The sequence below is a fragment of the Marmota monax genome, unplaced genomic scaffold (assembly GCF_021218885.2).
Source record: "Marmota monax isolate L192 unplaced genomic scaffold, Marmota_monax_Labrador192_F-V1.1 WCK01_AAM20220418_F8-fsc00044, whole genome shotgun sequence".
NCBI classification, from domain to species: Eukaryota; Metazoa; Chordata; class Mammalia; order Rodentia; family Sciuridae; genus Marmota; species Marmota monax.
Genome location: NW_026695198.1, coordinates 8,319,314 through 8,330,645, shown reverse-complemented (window position 1 = coordinate 8,330,645; position 11,332 = coordinate 8,319,314). Strand labels below are relative to the sequence as shown.

General features: G+C 42.0%; 1 pseudogene; it reads left to right on the top strand.

The window, feature by feature from the left end:
• The first annotated feature begins 8,681 nt into the window (after window positions 1-8,681).
• LOC124082092 (galactose mutarotase-like) lies at window positions 8,682-10,974 on the top strand (annotated as a pseudogene).
• The last annotated feature ends 358 nt before the right edge of the window (window positions 10,975-11,332 follow it).

Here is an 11,332-nt window from a genome sequence, read left to right as displayed (position 1 = left end):
AGGAGTGATTGGAAGCTCTGTCCCACCGCGGGCCACTGGGCCTTTTCTGTCGGTGGTCACCTGGCAGGCGCAGGGGGTGCGGGGTGGCTCTGCCCCTCAGCAGGCCGCTGGGCCTGCTCTGTGCGTGGTCACAGTTCCCTCTACCTTGCCGGTGCAGGGGGAGGGGGCGGCTCTGCCTCTCAGCAGGCCGCTGCTCCTCTTCTGCTGGTGGGTCGCAGGCCCGCCTACTTTGCAGGAGTGATTGGAAGCTCTGTCCCGCGGCAGGCCACTGGGCCTTTTCTGTCCGTGGTCACAGTTCCCCTACCTGGCAGGCGCGGGGGGTGGGGGGCGGCTCTGCCCCCCAGCAGGCCGCTGGGCCTGCTCTGTGCGTGGTCACAGTTCCCTCTACCTTGCCGGTGCAGGGGGAGGGGGCGGCTCCGACTCTCAGCAGGCCGCTGCCCCTCTTCTGCCGGTGGTCGCAGGCCCGCCTACCTTGCAGGAGTGATTGGAAGCTCTGTCCCGCCGCGGGCCACTGGGCCTTTTCTGTCCGTGGTCACAGTTCCACCTACCTGGCAGGCGCCTATTTATTTATTTTTTTAACAGGGTCTTGCTAAATTGCTGAGGCTGGCCTTCAGTTTGAGATCCTCCTGCCTCAGTCTCCTGAGTCACTGGAATTACAGGTGTGCACTAATACACCCATCTAGATAAGAACTTTTTTTGTTGTTAGAATGAGGCATCTGAAACATTTCAAAGTATTTTTGTATTGTTTTGTGTGGGGAATCACTTTAGTTCACTATCAGCGAGGCTGGCCTAGAGGCCACAGAACAGAAGAAGGGCCCACAGACCAGAGAAATTATACTAATCAGCCCAGTGTGGTGGCCCACGTCTGTAATCCCAGATGCTCAGGAGGCCGAGGCAGGAGGATCGCAAGTTCAAAGCCAGTCTCAACAAAAACAAGGTGCTAAGCAACTCAGTGAGACCCTGTCTCTAAAGAAAATACAAAATAGGGCTGGAGATATGACTCATGGTTGAGTGCCCCTGAGTTCAGTGCCCGGTACTCCTCAAAAACCAACCAAACAAACAAACAAATAAAACCCACTAATCACATGGCTTATTCCATCAATTGAAATCACAATGAGAAGCAAGGAAAAGAGAAGAGCAAGTTAACAGGTGGGGTAAACTAGATGGAAGGACCATCTGTGAGTTTTATGGAATATCACCTGTGACTGGAATGCTGTAACAAGTGGGCAGCCAAATGAAGGCCTCATGAATATCCAGCACTCTTGCATATTTAGTAAATTCTGTATATCTAGTATCTTTTGTATATTTATTATATTATGAATATTTAGTACACAAGTGCCTCATGTATATTAAATATATTTAGAAGGTGCTTCCTTCATTGTTCAGCAGTCTACTTACTGACTGCTTACGCTTAACAAGTCTTGTGAATTGTGTTTATGTTTGACAAACTTATTGTTTACTAGTTCTTATTTATTAAAATGTCTTAAAGGGTTTTTCCTATGCTTGATAAACTATATATTTATTCATCTGATGGAACTAAATATTCTATATGCAAATAGATGTTATAGTTTGGAAAATGACAATTTCAGGAATCATTATTTCTGTCTTCTTAAACTAAAAACAACTTATTTGTATAATTAAGGCCATTATCAGTTATGGCTAAGAATTGAATGTTTAGAGAGTCTATGTCATTATACTATATATCTTTTTAAAAAAATTTTATTATATATGACAACAGAAGGCATTACAATTCATATTACACATATAGAGCACAATTTTTCATATCTTTGGTTGTACACAAACTAGAGTCACACCATTTGTGTCTTCTTCATACATGTACTTAGGCAATGATGTCCATCTCATTCCACCATCTTTCCTATACCCATGCCCCCTCCCTTCCTCTACCTCCCACTTGCCCTATCTAGAGTTCATCTAATCCATGCCCCTCTCAACTACATTATGAATCAGCATCCTTAAATCAGAGAAAACATTTGAATTTGGTTTATAGGATTGGCTAACTTTACTTAGCATTATCTTCTCCAACTCCATCCATTTACCTGCAAATGCCATGATTGTATTCTCTTTTAATGCTGAATAGTATTTCATTGTGTATATATACCACATTTTCTTTATCCATTCATCTACTGAAGGGCATCTAGGTTGGTTCCACAGTTCAGCTATTGTGAATTTTGCTGCTATAAACATTGATGTGGCTGTGTCCCTATAGTATGCTGTTTTTAAGTCCTTTGGATATAGACTGAGGAGTGGGATAGCTGGGTCAAATGGTGGTTCCATTCCCAGTTTTCCAAGGATTCTCCTTACTGCTTTCCATATTGCATGCACCAATTTGCAGTCCCAGAAGCAATGATCATACTTATATACCTTAATCATCTAGTACTATGCTAATAGATAGTCTCTGATCACATGTGGTTATTGAATACTAAACCACAGCTGGTCCAAACTGAGATGTGCTATAAATCTAAAATATGTGCCAATTTCAAAGATTTAATATGAAAAAGAGAAAGCAAAATGTCTTTTATTAATAAGCTGTGTATTGATTACATCCTGAGATAATATTTTGATTATATAGGATTAATTACAATATATTACTGAAATAATTTCTTTTTACTTTATAAAATGTGACTACTAAGGAATTTAGAATTACACATGTGGTTTGCATTGTATTTCTATTGGAAAGTGGTTATCTAGAAAATAGTACCATTTAATTGATTATTAGGTTTTTAAATGCTCCCATTAAAATGGATAAAATCCTCTGAGTTTATTTTCCCAGTCTTTCTTAGCTTATTGAGACATTTAAATTAAGTTTGCTCAAAGATGGCCATTCTTGAGTAAGAGATCAGTTGTACATTCTCAGTTTCTACACTAGTGAGGCATCTTTTTAAAATTAAAGGCTCTGTGCTCAATTATTCCATATTTATCTAATTTTTATTTTTTGCCTTCTCTCTAACTTTGTCATTGTGAACTTGCTTAATATAGATAAAATGTAAATACTTTCTTTAGTGGTGTTAGTCATATATGTGATTTAATCAATCTTAATTTATCTCCCTCATGTTCTCAAGAAAATGAGAAAAAGAGTTGTGGCTTCAATTCCAGCTTAAAAAATAAAAATAAAGTTAATTATGCTGTATATGTGTTTATATTTGGGCATCCAGTTAGACTAATCCATGCTTCTTTTCAATTATATTCAAATGCCTTTTTTCTTTGCAGGAATTATCTTGAAAAAGGCAAAAACAGAAAAAAACCCCAAGTGATGAATAAATTTGGGAAGCATATAACAGATGGGTCTGTTTCTAAAAGTTATGCCAATATAATTTGGTATTAGTATTTTGTTTTTTGTTGGCCAGTAAGAAGATACAACCAGTATTGCCAGTTAAATCTATGAGGCTGTTTCAAACTTGATCAGGAAAGCATAGGGTGGATGAGATAGGCATTTAAAATTTGGAACTCTTTGCCCTTTTACCTTATTATGCAAGTAGTTGTCTTATAACCTGCAACTGTAGAGGCTAACTAAGAAGAGGATGAGAACTGGTATTCCAAGGGTGGTGGGATGCAGGGAGACAGGACCTGGAGGTGGTAGACCAGGTGTTTGGGTCTTTTAGTTTTCAGGACATAGTTCTAACACCATTTAGTAAGTCCTAATCCAGGGAGGTGAGAAGAAACACACATAAAACATTTGTATTTTTTATTCTCATCAAGAGAATCATAGGTTTAGAAATCTCAAAGCACACTCACAAGGATGAGCTTGAAGGAGATATTCAGTTCTATGTTTGTTACATCTTTCATGCAAAAGCTATGTGAAACTCTTCATTACAAAAAGTCTGTGTTAATGATTTGGATATGAGATGTCTCTCCAAAGCTCCTATGAAATGTGAGAGGGAAATGATTAGGTTTAATGCAAGCTGTAATGTCACCAGTGGATTAATCCATCTGGTGGATTAACAATTTGAATGGATTGCTGAGTGGTAACTGTGGACAAGTGGGGTGTAGCTGAAGGAGTATGTCCCTGGGGCATGCCTTGGGGATTATATATTTTGTCCTTGGCCCCTTGTAATCTCTTGCTTCCTGTCTGTTGTAAGCAGAGCAACCTTTCTCTGCTACACCCTTCTGCCATAATGTTCTGCCTTACCCTAAAAAGGTTAAAGGTGGGCTGTTCAGTTCCCAACGGGTTGCACCCATCTCTGGAGCTACTATGAGGGATCTTCCTAGCAAAGCGGACATAAAGGTCACATGCATTGGGCAATCTATTGCCCCTGGAGAGCCAAGGGTAGTTGCAATGCCAAACCTAAATCTCTCTGGCTACTGTACAGAGAGAAGACCCTCATGTAATTCACAGATGGCTTCCTGCACTATTGTTAGCTTATAGCTGGTGCAGATGGTTCTACTGAAAGTTCTCAGCAAGTCATTAGGAACCAAAATTAAATCATTATCTATCTACATTTGTGCACCATTAGGGCAGATGTCTGTACTAGGGCAGGTCAGGAGGTGGCTCATGGAAGCCATCTAGACCCTCTGAGCTATGCTGGTCTGGTGGCTCCTCTTGCTCCTGTCTCCAGTCTTGTGTACACAGTGAGGAAGTGGGGCACTAGGGATACTGACATGGAGAAAGGGGACTTGGTGATCTGAAGGGGTCAAATTGGAGGGCTATTTTTAGCAAGGCCTTGGACAAAGGGCTACTGATGTGTTTGCCTTAAACACAGCAGGGGTCAAGCCAGAGGACCCGGGAGGCTCCGGAGCCTCAAAGGCAATATATAGTAGGCTTCAGTGGCAAATGGAAAAAACTGTGTAGTATCTTTCATTTGAAATCTGTGATCACTGCCCCTCCAATACCTTTTCACGTCCTTATTTCAAAGGCCTTTTCAAATGAAGATTTATTCCATTTCTAAAAGCAACATGGGGCTTTACAAACGACCACACAGGAACAATGAGGTGGACATTAGTCTATTTATTCAGGCATTCATGTTGCCCTCTGAAAATGCAGTTTCTTTTAATTGGGTCTCTTTTTCTCTTCTTTTTTTTTCTTTTGTGCTTTAAAACCACTGAGCCTCTCACTTTAAAAGGGCATTGAACTACCCATTATTTAAGTCATCTTCTCCAAGTTCAAGGCTCCATGCCTTGGGTGATTCTGAGTTGAGAGAAGATGAGACAAAAAAGTCAGTCAATTTCTTATTTGCACATGGTGTCTGGACATCTTAATAAAACACTTGAGAATGACTAACAGTCTTTTCAAGTTATGGAATATATATCTCATAACTTTAGTCATTAATGCTAAATGAAAATGATGGTTAAAAAAAGGATTTCAGCCACAATCCCATTGTAGAATTCCTCAGGGATATACATTATACTTTAATAAAGCAGTAACTTAGGGGAATTTTGTTACTGCAATGAATTTTGGCATAGTATTATTGCTTCAGGAAAAAATTCAGTTCTAAAAATCTCATTTGCCTCTCACACATCTGAAGATATGTTTAGACTCATTGCTTTTATCCTCAGGGAATGGTTATCGACTTTTAATTATTACTGTTATTAGCTTTCTTTCTGAAAACTCTTCTTTTATCTTTTTTTTTTTTTTTGGTGTCTCTGTCCTTGAACTCTCTAGCCCTCAGGAGTCACCTTCAACAAAGATGAGCACTTACCTCACAGGGGCAGCAAGCTAGTCCCCTCCCCAGATCCAGATCCTGGTTTGCTCTGATGCCACTGTCTCTGCTTGTTCCTCTGAATTCCTTTCACCTTAAAACAGAGTGAATGAACTGGGAGCTGGTATGCTAGCCGGGAGATGACAGAGCAGATCATCACTCAGAACAGGAAACAGTTCTCACCTCTGTGTTCTCATAGCCATTGCCTTTACCTGCAGAATCCTCCACGTCGCCTCACCTCGCCAGCCTCCTCTTAGGTTGCGGGCTGTGGGGGAGGTGTGGTTAGGTGGGGGGCCCCTAACTCATGTCTTCCCTCCCCACAGAACTTCAGGATCCTGAATTTCCATATTACAAGTCTGGTGGTGGGAACCTTAAATTCCTTACCTTATAATCATCCTTATCTAGGCATATTCCATCCACTCTAGAGGTCACTTTACTATATTTAACTATAATAGAATAGAATAGAGCCAGATGCCTTTGGATAACCTCACCAAAGTTCAAGAAAAGTGTAGACCCCTATGAGCAAGACTGAGCATCAAAATGGTCCCTTCCAGGACAAAGATAAAGTATCTTCAAGGATAAATTTCAGCTTCTAGCCTGGAATTATAATAAGTAGAGTTTTGAAAATAGCATGTGTTGAGGGTTTACCTGCTTACCTACCTATCCATGCAGTAGAGGTGCATACGCACGTATGTATGTGTGTGTCCACTAAAATAGTAGAGATCTTTGATTGCGGAGTGTCAATGTGCACTAGAAATTACAAAGTGTATTTGCACATACTGAGCAGTATGGCATAAAACACAGATGACTTGGAGTCAAAACTTAAAATATTTGACATCAAAGTTAATGTGGAAATTATGCTCAATTAAAGAAAGAAACAAACAACCCAGAAATGATCCAGAAAGCTGGCTGTGGTTTACAGCCTTTGGAGATCTTTTCAGATGTGTTAAAAGAAGTCATATGGCATGGTGGCCTGAATGTTTAAATCCAGGCTGTTCCATTGATTTGCTTTCTAATCTTGGGACAGTGACTTAATTTCTCGAGGCTTCCTGTGCCTCAACAAAAATGATGTTCTTGATCATAACGACAACATCTCTCTTGTGTTGGTTGGAAGGCCTATGTGAGATAATCCCAGTAAAGCTCATAGCACTGTGCTTGGTATGTGGCTCTCGTGAGCTCATAGTGACAACAGTTCCCTCCTTCAGAAGCATCTGGGCAAGCCTTTGGCTGAGGAGCTGGTGATCCAAAGAAGTGGTACTGCAGGGACTTCTTTGCAGGTGTGGATGGTCATATGGGCACTATCCACTCCCAAGTGCAGCCAGTATGAAGGGTGTGGTTCCTAGTGATGCATCCAAAGCCTGCTGTCGGGGATGGCAGCTGGGTAGGCAGTGGCAGTGGCGAGGTCTCCCTGAGGCCAACTCGTAATTTTGAATTTTTTGCTTGGCTGCTGGTTTTTCAGGCCCGGAGAGATACTTTGAATATCTCAAACTCCTCTCCTAAATTTTTCCTGAATTAGCCAAAGTTTATTTCTGTAATTTACAACTGATTCAGGAGGTCATATGAAAATGGTTGTGAAAATCATTTCTGAGATATTTAGCTTTCTTCCATGGGTGTCTCATGTATTGGCCAAGACAGGCATGTCAGCAGTGGGGGACAAGAATTTGTGTCTACAGAGACAGAACCATGAGCTGTTGGAAAGGTAGCTGGGTGAGCCATGCTACAGTATCTGAGGTCATGGGGCAGACAGACCATGTCCCTGAGAGTGGTTTATGATGGAAATGTAAAGACAGGAGTCTGGTTTCTGATTACTAATCCATGTGAAAGCTACACACTCTCTTGGCTTCTCCTTGATTCTGGAAAGATAGCCTCCTACACTGAGAGCAAATTTTGCATCCCTTTCATCAAAAGTGGAAAGGAAATTCCAGACTGTAGAATCTGCATGCTATATTGGCTTCTGCACAAAGTAGATGTGATTTCTGACTGAAAAATCAAGAGAACTCTTTTTAAATATTTTAGTTGGCTTCATCCAATGCTTTTGAAGTACACAAGATAACTCTCACTCCTTGCAGATATATTTTTTCTTTTGATTGCTCTTGTTACCGTAAGTTTTTAGCTACTTATCTACAAACATTTGTGTGGCCCTGATACACTAACTATGAACTTTTTTCATCTTTCATAAATTTATCAGAGTTTTTAAGGTTAAACTTTTCTTCAGATGCTATCAAGAAGAACACAGGGACAATAGCAGCAGAATAATAATCATATTCTGGGTGCCTTGGCAAATTATATTTGCATTTAATTTTGCAAAACATTATACTTGCTCTTCCTCCCAATTTCTGTAACCAACTTTATTTTTCCATTGTAGAGTCACCCGGAGAAAGTGCTGGCTGTCCAAGCTTACAGTCAGACCTAGTAATGTGTTAAGATGCCACATTATGGTCAGTTCTGAGCTTTGAAGGATGGATCTTTATTTTTTGAATAGAACTCATAATTGGTTCAAGGAATATTTAGCTTGTTTCTGTTAGACTAATAATTTCAAGAAAAAATAGAGATAACCAGACAAGTAAGATTGAAAATGAGAAAAAAAAAAAAAAAACAGGACAATGTACCAGCAAAGACTCTGTCCATGAATAACTGCATCAGAAGAGAGTTTGAACCAGTTACTATGAAAAAAAAAGGACGCATAAGAGACCTCCGAGGCAGTGTTTAGGGTCCAGGTGATCTGAGGGCCGAGGCTGCAGGAGATTATGTTTTCACTGAGCAGAGGTGGTGAGGAAAGGAGAAGGAAAGGAGGGAGAGGGCAGAGTTACAGAAGAAGGAAATAAGGACACGGGTGGACAGAGAAGGAGGAGGAGCTGGCAGAAAGTGATAGACTGCATTAAGCTTAGAGGTCAGGGATCTGGAGGTTGTAATGAGATAAAAAAGATGGTGTAATGGAAATCATGGAGTGAGCAGAGTCTACAAGGTCAGGGCGATGTGTTTCAGGTTACAGTTTCATAGGAAGATACTAACTCATGTCTCCGAGACATGAGGGTGGCAAAGGAGGAAGAACAGAAGACAAGGGAAAGCCAGAGCCTTGAGAAGCCAGCTGGTGGGGTGGGTCAGGGTGGATCAGGATTGCTGCATGCAAATTTTGGGGGTGGAAAGAGGAAGGTGGTATAGCTGAATAGCAGGAACCCAAAAGAAACAAGACTTTTCTTTGAGGGTAGAGGAGTCTCAAACTGTAAGAAAAATGAGAACAAAAAAGGGGTCAGGCACACCCCTGCCCTGAGCTTTACTGGACACTGGAACACAATCAGGAATAGCTCAGGAAGGATGAGTTTCAGTGTGAAATAAGGGGAGGGTACAAGGGATCTATTGAAATAAAAAACCCAGAGAGAGGGGAGCAGAGGAGCATTGTGTTAGGAGGATAAAATTCAGGACATTTTTTTTTTTGATACTAGGACTTGAACTCATGGTTACTGAACTACATCCTCAGCTCCCTTCCCTTCTTATTTTATAAAAATTTGAGACAGGGTCTTGCTAAGTTGCCTAGGCCGGTCTTGAACTTGTGATTCTAATGGCTTAGCCTCCCCAGTAGCTGGGATTACCAGTGTATGCTACTGTGCCCAGAAAAGTTCAGAACTTCTGAGACTGATAGCAAACTTATGTCCAGTAAATCCTATAGAAGAAATCTTAATAATTGTTTACCCCATACTGTGCTGTGATGGCTAATTTTGTTAAATCAGCTAGGCCATGGTACCCAGCTTTTGGTCAAAAACATCAGTCCAGATGTTGCTATGAATGTGTTTTTTAAAATGCCATTAACATTTAAATCAGTAGAAGAGAAAACTTGGCTGCTGGAGTTTTAAGAGCAAGGAGTAGCTGCACGCCCTGAACTTTCCCCATAGTTTCGGTGACCAGAACAGTGTTTGGAGACCTGCCCTTGGGAGGAGGGACAGTGGAGAAGTTCCAGCTACAATCAGACCTGTTGAAAGTGGACATCATTTCCTGGGGCTGCAACATCACAGCTCTGGAGGTCAAAGGCAGGGGAAAGCTTCCGATGTGGTTCTCAGCTTCTCTGAGTTGGAAGGGTACCTCCAAAATAGGCCTACTTTGGAGCAGTGGTTGGAAGGGTGGCCAACCGAATTGCCAAAGGAACATTCACATTGGATGAGAAGGAGTATCACCTGGCCATTAACAATGGGCCCAACAGTCTGCATGGAGGACTCAAAGGGTTTGACAAGGTCCTCTGGATCCCTCAGGTGCTCTCAAATGGCATCCAGTTCTCCCGCATCAGTCCAGATGGTGAGGAAGGCTACTCTGGAGAGTTAAAAGTCTGAGTGATAGACATCCTGGATGGCGGGGAGCTCGTGGTCAACTATAGAGCACAAGCCAGTCAGACCACACCAGTCAATCTGACCAACCATTCTTACTTCAACCTGGCAGGCCAGGGATCCCCAAATATATATGTCCAAGAAATCACCATAGAAGCTGATGCTTTCTTGCCTGTGGATGAAACCCTGATTCCTACAGGAGATGTTGCTCCAGTGCAAGGAACTGCATTCGACCTAAGAAAGCCAGTGGAGTTTGGAAAACACCTGCAGAAGTTCCGCATCGATGGTTTTGACCATAATTTCTGTCTGAATGGATCCAAAGAAAAGTATTTCTGTGCAAGGGTGTATCATGCTGGAAGCTGGAGGGTACTAGAAGTATACATTGGTGTCCTGGTGTCCAGTTTTACACGGGCAACTTCCTGAATGGCACACTGAAGGGCAAGAGTGGAGCCATCTATCCTCAGCACTCTGGCTTCTACCTTGAGACCCAGAATTGGCCTGATGCAATCAACCAGCCCCCCTTCCCTCCTGTGCTACTGAGTCCTGGGGAGGAGTACAATCATACCACCTGGTTCAAGTTTTCTGTGGCTTGAGGAAGTGTGAAGATACATCCTAGTCCATGAGCAGGCCTGGGCCCCCTCAGCAGCCTGTCTCCTATCCAGAGACAAGGTGAAGATTTAGAGGATTTAAAAGTGATCATGTGCTAAATCATACAAATGGTAGCTGTCACAATAATTGGTCTGAATATTGATTTCCTTTTCCAGTGACTGGCTCTGGAACATGTCTAATGACAAGCTTTATTCTCTGTGCAGTTCAGAGGGCAAGTGAACCCAACCACCAATGTCATCATCTAAGGCCTGACCTTAGCCCAGAAGGGGTGTCCAGGGACTCTTATACACTGCTGTAGGTTCCATCTCTCATCTTTGTTTCTGTGATGCTGCTCTCATTGCTTTTCTGTCTCCTCCTCCTCCTTTACATCAAATCGCTTTACTCTTGGGTAGCACTCTGCAGTTTTCCAAGAAGGTCATATGAGCTGGTTCACCATGCCGGCAGATGGAGCCTCTGTGAGGTAGCAGGTGATTGACAAGTGAGGGAGCTGAGGTGCAGAGGTTGAGTGACCCACTGCAAGCTAGTAAAAAGTTTAAATAGGACTTGAGTTTAGGTCATGCAAATTAAAGTCCCCTTCTTTACCTATCCCAGTCTGCCAGAGCATTCCAGGAGTCACTGAAGGGTTAAAAAGGGATCTGGTCCCTGATCTGTTAGGAGCCAGCCTTTCTTCTCAGATTCCCTTTTGTAAGAAACGGTTCAAATACCCATAAAGAATCCATCATTTAGACTCCCTGCCTTTGGGGTTAACATTTA